Source organism: Vicia villosa, linkage group LG2, assembly GCF_029867415.1.
Source record: "Vicia villosa cultivar HV-30 ecotype Madison, WI linkage group LG2, Vvil1.0, whole genome shotgun sequence".
NCBI classification, from domain to species: domain Eukaryota; kingdom Viridiplantae; phylum Streptophyta; class Magnoliopsida; order Fabales; family Fabaceae; genus Vicia; species Vicia villosa.
The window spans coordinates 140,565,971-140,576,208 of record NC_081181.1 but is presented as its reverse complement, the minus strand read 5'-3'; the positions used below and the strand labels follow the sequence as shown (position 1 = coordinate 140,576,208).

The 10,238-nt window shown below is 33.5% G+C and overlaps 2 long non-coding RNA genes across 2 annotated transcripts; both read right to left on the bottom strand.

Annotated features, from left to right (window-relative positions):
- Positions 1-1,284: 1,284 nt before the first annotated feature.
- LOC131646914 (uncharacterized) lies at positions 1,285-3,814 on the bottom strand. The gene is made up of 2 exons (XR_009297677.1): positions 3,711-3,814; positions 1,285-1,510 (listed from the first exon to the last, which is right to left on the bottom strand). It is a non-coding gene; the product is annotated as an uncharacterized LOC131646914 (long non-coding RNA).
- A 3,545-nt stretch (positions 3,815-7,359) lies between these two features.
- LOC131646913 (uncharacterized) lies at positions 7,360-9,889 on the bottom strand. Its single transcript, XR_009297676.1, has 2 exons — positions 9,786-9,889; positions 7,360-7,585 (listed from the first exon to the last, which is right to left on the bottom strand). It is a non-coding gene; the product is annotated as an uncharacterized LOC131646913 (long non-coding RNA).
- Between the last annotated feature and the right edge of the window lie 349 nt (positions 9,890-10,238).

Here is a 10,238-nt window from a genome sequence, read left to right as displayed (position 1 = left end):
CATGAAATCCAATGAATCTCAGTTGAATTAACGATTGCAAACACCATGTATAAGAACCATAGTCCTCTTGCCCTTGATGAATCTTCATAGAGGAAAACCTTGTAGCTTTAGGAGAAAGAAGTCCGTCATGAACGACCATATCCTTCATAGAGGAAAAACCCTTGCCTCCAAGATCCTTCATCCAATGCAAAGTTATTTGATTAATGAATGTATGAATGTTAGATGACCTAATGGAAGTATGCAGATGAAATGTGAAGCTTAAGCCAGTTAGCAATAAATATGTGGGCAAATTTTGGGGTGCAACAGCTGCCCCTATTCAATCTTCTTGAACCCGAATGTACGAACGACACAAGTTCTGGACATGAGAGGTGTAAGTGGATTGAATACCCAAAAGTACCATCAAAATTTGCATTCTGTGGTAAAGCAAAGGTGTTGAATAGTATCAAAGGTGGACCAGACAAGTTGCTAACCTTAGTTAGACTTTGAAAAGATTGCTATCCTTAGATAGACTTGAAAAGGAGAGTGCTAACCGTAGTTAGACTTGAAGAAGAGGCGACACCACCGTAGCGTGACTCCGCAAGGAAGAACCATCCTTAGACGACTCAACCAAATTGCTAACCTTAGTTAGACTTTGAAAAGAAGACACAACCGTAGCGTGACTCCACAAGGAAGAACCATCCTTAGACGACTCAACCAAATTGCTAACCTTAGTTAGACTTTGAAAAGAAGACACAACCGTAGCGTGACTCCACAAGGAAGAACCATCCTTGGACGACTCAACCAAATTGCTAACCTTAGTTAGACTTTGAAAAGAAGACACAACCGTAGCGTGACTCCACAAGGAAGAACCATCCTTGGACGACTCAACCAAATTGCTAACCTTAGTTAGACTTTGAAAAGAAGGCACAACCGTAGCGTGACTCCACAAGGAAGAACCATCCTTGGACGACTCAACCAAATTGCTAACCTTAGTTAGACTTTGAAGAGAGGGTGCTAACTGTAACACCCCTTTTATACCCCAAAATAAATAAGCATATAATCAGAGAATAAGCATGCATATAATTCAAAAGGGCGTCACATCGACTTTTCAAAAACTAAAAGCCTTTAAAAACCGACAGCATTTACTTACAATATATGATACACCTGGTCATTTCAAATAACACTTCTCAATTAATCATACTTTATCTAGAATATGCATTCACAGCGAAAACTACCAATACTCATGTGTTTCATAAAATGATACATGTCCCATACCATGATCAAGTCTCAATAATCATATCAACATAAATTAAAACATAATTCGGAATATTTGGCTTAAGAGCCTATCAAACAACAAGTAATAACATAACAGGTTCTCAAATCAAGCGTAATACATAACCGAATAGAAACATGAGTTCAAATAACTAGTCTACCCAGTGTTACATGACCAGAGCATCGACTTACTACCTAATCTCCAAAAACTCAGAAGAAACTCCGACTAAGATCACACGCGAACTACTAACTCCAGAACCTGCATGTCGCCAAACGAGGGCAACATTAAAACAGAAGGGTGAGAATACGAATCATTATGAAGAAAGTATAATAAGATACAATGGTTAAATCAACATTTCAAGTAATTAATCACACTATATATAACCATGTAGATAATAATAATCGATCGATATTTCACATGTTATCAAGTATACAACAAGTATAAAGAGTATAATATTTCAATTCCAATATTATATTCTCAATTACGCACACAGCCATAATGATCACATATTCACACATTTAATCAAATATGCATTCAAACATCACTCATTTCAATTATCAAGCTCATACACACATCACAACTACATCAACTTCACATAATCAATTACCGCATAATTCTAATGTGACTCAATGCAAGATATGTGACGCTATGCATGTGGTACCGTAATGTGAACCCAACGTTTCACCGCTTTCCGATTCAATATCTAGAATCCAAGCCACGCTTCCGATCCGGACAAGACCAAAGCCCACCAAAATGTAAACATATAGTTTACCGCTTCCGAATCACTCTAGAATCGAAGCCTCGCTTTTGTTTCAAAGCAAACCACCTTTGTTTCAAGGCACACCATGATATGAATGTATGTACAATGTTAATCAAACATATGCAATTAAGATCATCTCTACCATCTTAATATTTAGCATATCACAATAATTCACTCTATGAATTATCCACAATATTGTACACAACATTCTCAACACATACATATCATTCACATATAAAAGGCCAATTAATCAATTACGATTCACAAAATCCAATTAACACTAGTATCCATACTATCTCATGTCAATTCACATTTATCACATATATATGAATATACACATTATCAAAATAACATCATTGGCATGACGATATATTATTCTCAACATAAATATTCGAGCCAAAAACCCAATTACAGATAAATTCTCAAAATATCGTAATTTACCAACAAACCGAATAGTTGATCTAATTCCAAATTATATTCCAATCAATTAAACACATTGAAATTAACTCAACTATTAATTTAATCAATCAATTAATAATCATACTATATTAATTTAATTCACTTCTATTTCTACTCCTTTTCCAATTTCTAGCATTCTATTGCTCATGACCATTTTTATTGAAAAGAATATCGCGCTAGCTTTCTAACGCTTCGAACGGAGACTCAAACGGAGTTACAGTTCAAAAGATATGAATTGTTAAAGTTTCAACAAAAAGGCAACACTGACATCATACACTGACAACTCTAAACATGTCAAAATTACACAAAACAATTAAAAGTATGACTCTTAATATCTCAAAACAACTCTGACAACTTATTTTCAACTCTAACAACTCTATTGACAACTCTAACAACTCTATTGACAACTCTAACAACTCTATTGACAATTCTATTAAATTGTTATAATTTAATTATAAAGGATATTTAAATAAAACACAATTTCGGTCGATTTGTAAAAATTACAATTTCAACAAAATAACACCACCACGTTAATCTACTAATTAAATTTAGCTATCATGTAAATTTTTATCAAATTCCGGACAATTAATTATACCGTTTAATTCGGCTAATTTGACCAAAACGGGACTATTTTGAATTCTTCGGAAACTTTCTAGCATCCTACTGTTTCTATTATCTTAATTATACTCCATTTAATAATTATGGTTCCATTCTATATTATATATGCTATTATATATCCTCATTATACTATGTCATTATATAGGTTCATATTATTAACAGTAGGAAAATATGAAAATAATATAGTGCTAAATTATTTAATAGAAAGAGGCATGGTATGTTTTGAGACAATGGGCTGCTATGAATGAATGAGAATTCATCACATGGAGATAGCAACACACACACATTGAATGAACAACACAAGCCAAAATGTGAATAGTGAGTAGCAACAAAGTACCGGAACAAGCACAACACAGAACAGAACAAACAAGTAGTAGCACAACACAAAAATAAGCTACAGTAGGTAGGGAAGTAGCAACACGGTAATAGGCACATCAAGGAAACGAAACAGTATCAAGCAATTTTAACAGTATGAACACAATTTCCATGACATACAACCAAGCAAGACACAGATTCAAGATAACATATATAGATTAAATCAGTAAAATTAAATATAATTATGTTAATCTACTCATTGACCCAATCATACAAATCCATAATAATAAGGATTCTCCCCCTTACCTTGAATCAATCTCCTTCAATCTTCTAGTTTCTCCCCAAATCTTCTTCTCTTCTCCTCTTTCTCCTCTAGCCTCTTTTTTCTTCTTTATCCCCAAATGAGTTATAACCTCTAAAACCCTATTTTCCTTACTATCTCTATTTTTAATGGGCTTAACCCACAAATCAATTTTATATTTTATTTCTACTACTTAGGCCCAATTAATTATATATCTCTAATAACTTAATTAACTCATTAAACCCAATAAACACAATTAATTATACACAAAATTAATTAATTCAATTAATTATTATATCTAATAACAATTAAATAATTATTTAACACACCAAGTAAAATAAAATAATATAATAAAATAAATACGGATAAAATCCTCTAATAACTCAATGTCTCATATTTCCGGTCTAATCTTAATTATTCGGAAAATTCCCAAAACGCTAAATATTAACTCATTAATATTTCTAATACTAAAAATATTAAAATCTTCGATTAAATATTGATCCGCTATCCCGAACTAATACCGACTAAATCATCCCAAAATGCGAAAATTTCAATAAACATCAGAAATGACTAAATTAAGCAAATAATTATTAAAAAACACCAAATAATATAATTACTAATATAATTAATAAAAATATTAATAAAAATCGGGATGTTACAACTCTCCCCCACTTAGAATATTTTCGTCCTCGAAAATTCAATTGACACAACCATTTCGACACCGAAACCACACTTACTCTCTCCCGATTCATACCAATACAAAATGTTCCACATCTTCAACCATACAAGCTTCCAAGGATGTCACTCCAATACTCGAATGAAATACCATGCAAACACACCGTTCTCTCGATGTCAAACTTAGCAAGTCTCTCCATCCGATAATCCATCCTCACTGGAATAAAATAAGCGCATCGCGTCAACCTATCCACAATGACCCAAATCACTTCACAATTACTCGATGTTCTCAGCAACCCGAAACAAAATCCATAGAGATACTATCTCACTTCCACTCGAATAGAATAACTGTTGCACCAATTAAACGGTTTCTGACAAGTCCAACTCAAATACACAATTCCGTTATATCCCTCTTCATACTTTACCACTAAACATTTTCCTCAAATCTTGATACATTTTAGTAGCATCATGACGTATACTCAAACCATTACGATGCCCTTCATCCAAAGTTCTCTTTGTCTGAATTCTAACCATCAGGAATACAAACTCGATCACAACATCTCATGACACCATTCTCGACAATCCAAAAGTTACTACTTTTTCCTTGATTAATCAATATCATCTTGTCAACCAATTGAAAAAAATCCAATTTCTAACCTTCTCAAATCTTGTCAAAATATTCCAAGTAGGCTTCAACATACCAACTTAACACACGAAGACGTCGCTTCACAACCAAACTCAACCCTCTAAATCGTTCCAACGATTTCTAATTCTTGAATCCTCAACATAACTTTTAAAATTATTTTCTACTCAATGCATCAGCCACAACCTTCACTTTTCCAGGATGGTAATTCAAACCAAAGATTAAAATCCTTCGAAATTCTACTCGTCTTGTTTACCTCATATTCAACTCCTGTGATCACTCAACACATCAAACCTTGATCCACACAAACAATGCCTCTTACATTACAAAACAAACACAAAGGCAAACAATCCAATACATACATCGAATAATTCCCCTTATGAACTTTAAGTTACCTTGAAGCATAAGCTACCACTTATCGATTTCTGCATCAACACACCTCAACTTGAAATCCCATATCCAAGAAAATTTACTTCTTCCAACCAAAACTCACATTCAGAAAGCTTTACATAACCTTCTTCTCTTTCAGCACCGATAACACAATCCTTAAATGTTAAACATGATCATCGTCGCTCTTTGAATCAAATATCCTCAAGAAACATTACCTCATAGAACCTTCTTTCTTCTTACTCGACGAACAGGGGTGACTCTACGACTATACACTCAGACAATGAACCTCTTCTCAAACAATTCCTCAAATCTACTCTTCAACTTCTCCTTAGTCGATTTACACGCTACTAAGTTAGTAAGACAAGTCTATCTCGTTCAATACGATATCGCCTCCTATCAACAATAGATTAGGGTGATCAGGTCCTCAATTTGTCAATAGACAGTCGACAATCATAATGAAACATAAACCATCGTTACTGAACTATAATAGTGTTCCTTCAGAACTTGCACTCGAAGTCACCTACAACACCGAGATCCACAATCTCCCCTTAAAGTTACAATTACTTGATTCAACTCCAAACAATTCATACCAAAATTTATCAACTTGGTCTAACGGAAAACAACCTAAATGAATTCTCAAAATATCTACCAAAGATGCTCAACGGATAATTCAAACACGTAAAAGAAGTAGAAACAAGGCCACAGCAGTTGTATCAATAACTATACTTCTATGCATGACAGGTAAAACAAGGTCCAATCTTATAGCACAATCCAAAGAATGAAATAATGCGTTGCACCATTATCAATAATAAACACGCACCTCAAATTAACTTATCCTTAGAAGTAGTCTCAGCACCAGACAACGCAAAAACTTTTCCTTTCGCTTGATCCTTCTTTGGCTTATCGCACATGGCACAATTGTGTCCTTTCCCACCACAACTGTAGCAAATCCTACTCGAACCAACTCCACAATAAACAGTTTTGTGACCCGTCTCGCCACGCCTGTAGCACTTAATCAGAGTAGAAGCTTCTCCCCCACTTGGCTTCTTACCAAGACCAGATTGTTCCCTCATGTCATCATACGATTTCTCACGGAACTGTTCTCCTCCTCGTTTCAACTGTAGAAACCTCACTTCTTTCTTTCCACGCACATCTTCTGGAAAATAGTTTCCGAAAAATGCATCACGGAAAAGATTCCAAACAACTTCAATACCTTCTATTTCAAATCTCCGCACAGTATTACTCCACCAAACGTCAGCTTCTTTTGTCAGCATGTGAGTACCAAACTGTACCTTCTGTACATCAGTGCAACTCACGACTTGAAAGATCTTCTCAATTTCTCTCATCCATGCATGCTCTTTCTCCGGTCCATACCCTCCTTCAAAGATCGGCGGTTTGCACCTTTGAAAGTCTCTAAAAGCACAAAACTCATCCTTTCCTCCATAACCGACATTCTCTTGCGGCGCTTGTCCAATCGCACCAGTCCACATCATCATTGCCTCAACATTAATGTCAACATTCCTTCTCGCAGCCATCGTCCTAAACAACCAAGAACTAGACAAAACAGTATCGATCGTGTCAGACACACGAATCAAATACCATAGGATAAAATACATTAATAACCTTGACCAACTGGACAACCAGGCTCTGATACCACTAATGTAACACCCCTTTTATACCCCAAAATAAATAAGCATATAATCAGAGAATAAGCATGCATATAATTCAAAAGGGCGTCACATCGACTTTTCAAAAACTAAAAGCCTTTAAAAACCGACAGCATTTACTTACAATATATGATACACCTGGTCATTTCAAATAACACTTCTCAATTAATCATACTTTATCTAGAATATGCATTCACAGCGAAAACTACCAATACTCATGTGTTTCATAAAATGATACATGTCCCATACCATGATCAAGTCTCAATAATCATATCAACATAAATTAAAACATAATTCGGAATATTTGGCTTAAGAGCCTATCAAACAACAAGTAATAACATAACAGGTTCTCAAATCAAGCGTAATACATAACCGAATAGAAACATGAGTTCAAATAACTAGTCTACCCAGTGTTACATGACCAGAGCATCGACTTACTACCTAATCTCCAAAAACTCAGAAGAAACTCCGACTAAGATCACACGCGAACTACTAACTCCAGAACCTGCATGTCGCCAAACGAGGGCAACATTAAAACAGAAGGGTGAGAATACGAATCATTATGAAGAAAGTATAATAAGATACAATGGTTAAATCAACATTTCAAGTAATTAATCACACTATATATAACCATGTAGATAATAATAATCGATCGATATTTCACATGTTATCAAGTATACAACAAGTATAAAGAGTATAATATTTCAATTCCAATATTATATTCTCAATTACGCACACAGCCATAATGATCACATATTCACACATTTAATCAAATATGCATTCAAACATCACTCATTTCAATTATCAAGCTCATACACACATCACAACTACATCAACTTCACATAATCAATTACCGCATAATTCTAATGTGACTCAATGCAAGATATGTGACGCTATGCATGTGGTACCGCAATGTGAACCCAACGTTTCACCGCTTTCCGATTCAATATCTAGAATCCAAGCCACGCTTCCGATCCGGACAAGACCAAAGCCCACCAAAATGTAAACATATAGTTTACCGCTTCCGAATCACTCTAGAATCGAAGCCTCGCTTTTGTTTCAAAGCAAACCACCTTTGTTTCAAGGCACACCATGATATGAATGTATGTACAATGTTAATCAAACATATGCAATTAAGATCATCTCTACCATCTTAATATTTAGCATATCACAATAATTCACTCTATGAATTATCCACAATATTGTACACAACATTCTCAACACATACATATCATTCACATATAAAAGGCCAATTAATCAATTACGATTCACAAAATCCAATTAACACTAGTATCCATACTATCTCATGTCAATTTACATTTATCACATATATATGAATATACACATTATCAAAATAACATCATTGGCATGACGATATATTATTCTCAACATAAATATTCGAGCCAAAAACCCAATTACAGATAAATTCTCAAAATATCGTAATTTACCAACAAACCGAATAGTTGATCTAATTCCAAATTATATTCCAATCAATTAAACACATTGAAATTAACTCAACTATTAATTTAATCAATCAATTAATAATCATACTATATTAATTTAATTCACTTCTATTTCTACTCCTTTTCCAATTTCTAGCATTCTATTGCTCATGACCATTTTTATTGAAAAGAATATCGCGCTAGCTTTCTAACGCTTCGAACGGAGACTCAAACGGAGTTACAGTTCAAAAGATATGAATTGTTAAAGTTTCAACAAAAAGGCAACACTGACATCATACACTGACAACTCTAAACATGTCAAAATTACACAAAACAATTAAAAGTATGACTCTTAATATCTCAAAACAACTCTGACAACTTATTTTCAACTCTAACAACTCTATTGACAACTCTAACAACTCTATTGACAACTCTAACAACTCTATTGACAATTCTATTAAATTGTTATAATTTAATTATAAAGGATATTTAAATAAAACACAATTTCGGTCGATTTGTAAAAATTACAATTTCAACAAAATAACACCACCACGTTAATCTACTAATTAAATTTAGCTATCATGTAAATTTTTATCAAATTCCGGACAATTAATTATACCGTTTAATTCGGCTAATTTGACCAAAACGGGACTATTTTGAATTCTTCGGAAACTTTCTAGCATCCTACTGTTTCTATTATCTTAATTATACTCCATTTAATAATTATGGTTCCATTCTATATTATATATGCTATTATATATCCTCATTATACTATGTCATTATATAGGTTCATATTATTAACAGTAGGAAAATATGAAAATAATATAGTGCTAAATTATTTAATAGAAAGAGGCATGGTATGTTTTGAGACAATGGGCTGCTATGAATGAATGAGAATTCATCACATGGAGATAGCAACACACACACATTGAATGAACAACACAAGCCAAAATGTGAATAGTGAGTAGCAACACAGTACCGGAACAAGCACAACACAGAACAGAACAAACAAGTAGTAGCACAACACAAAAATAAGCTACAGTAGGTAGGGAAGTAGCAACACGGTAATAGGCACATCAAGGAAACGAAACAGTATCAAGCAATTTTAACAGTATGAACACAATTTCCATGACATACAACCAAGCAAGACACAGATTCAAGATAACATATATAGATTAAATCAGTAAAATTAAATATAATTATGTTAATCTACTCATTGACCCAATCATACAAATCCATAATAATAAGGATTCTCCCCCTTACCTTGAATCAATCTCCTTCAATCTTCTAGTTTCTCCCCAAATCTTCTTCTCTTCTCCTCTTTCTCCTCTAGCCTCTTTTTTCTTCTTTATCCCCAAATGAGTTATAACCTCTAAAACCCTATTTTCCTTACTATCTCTATTTTTAATGGGCTTAACCCACAAATCAATTTTATATTTTATTTCTACTACTTAGGCCCAATTAATTATATATCTCTAATAACTTAATTAACTCATTAAACCCAATAAACACAATTAATTATACACAAAATTAATTAATTCAATTAATTATTATATCTAATAACAATTAAATAATTATTTAACACACCAAGTAAAATAAAATAATATAATAAAATAAATACGGATAAAATCCTCTAATAACTCAATGTCTCATATTTCCGGTCTAATCTTAATTATTCGGAAAATTCCCAAAACGCTAAATATTAACTCATTAATA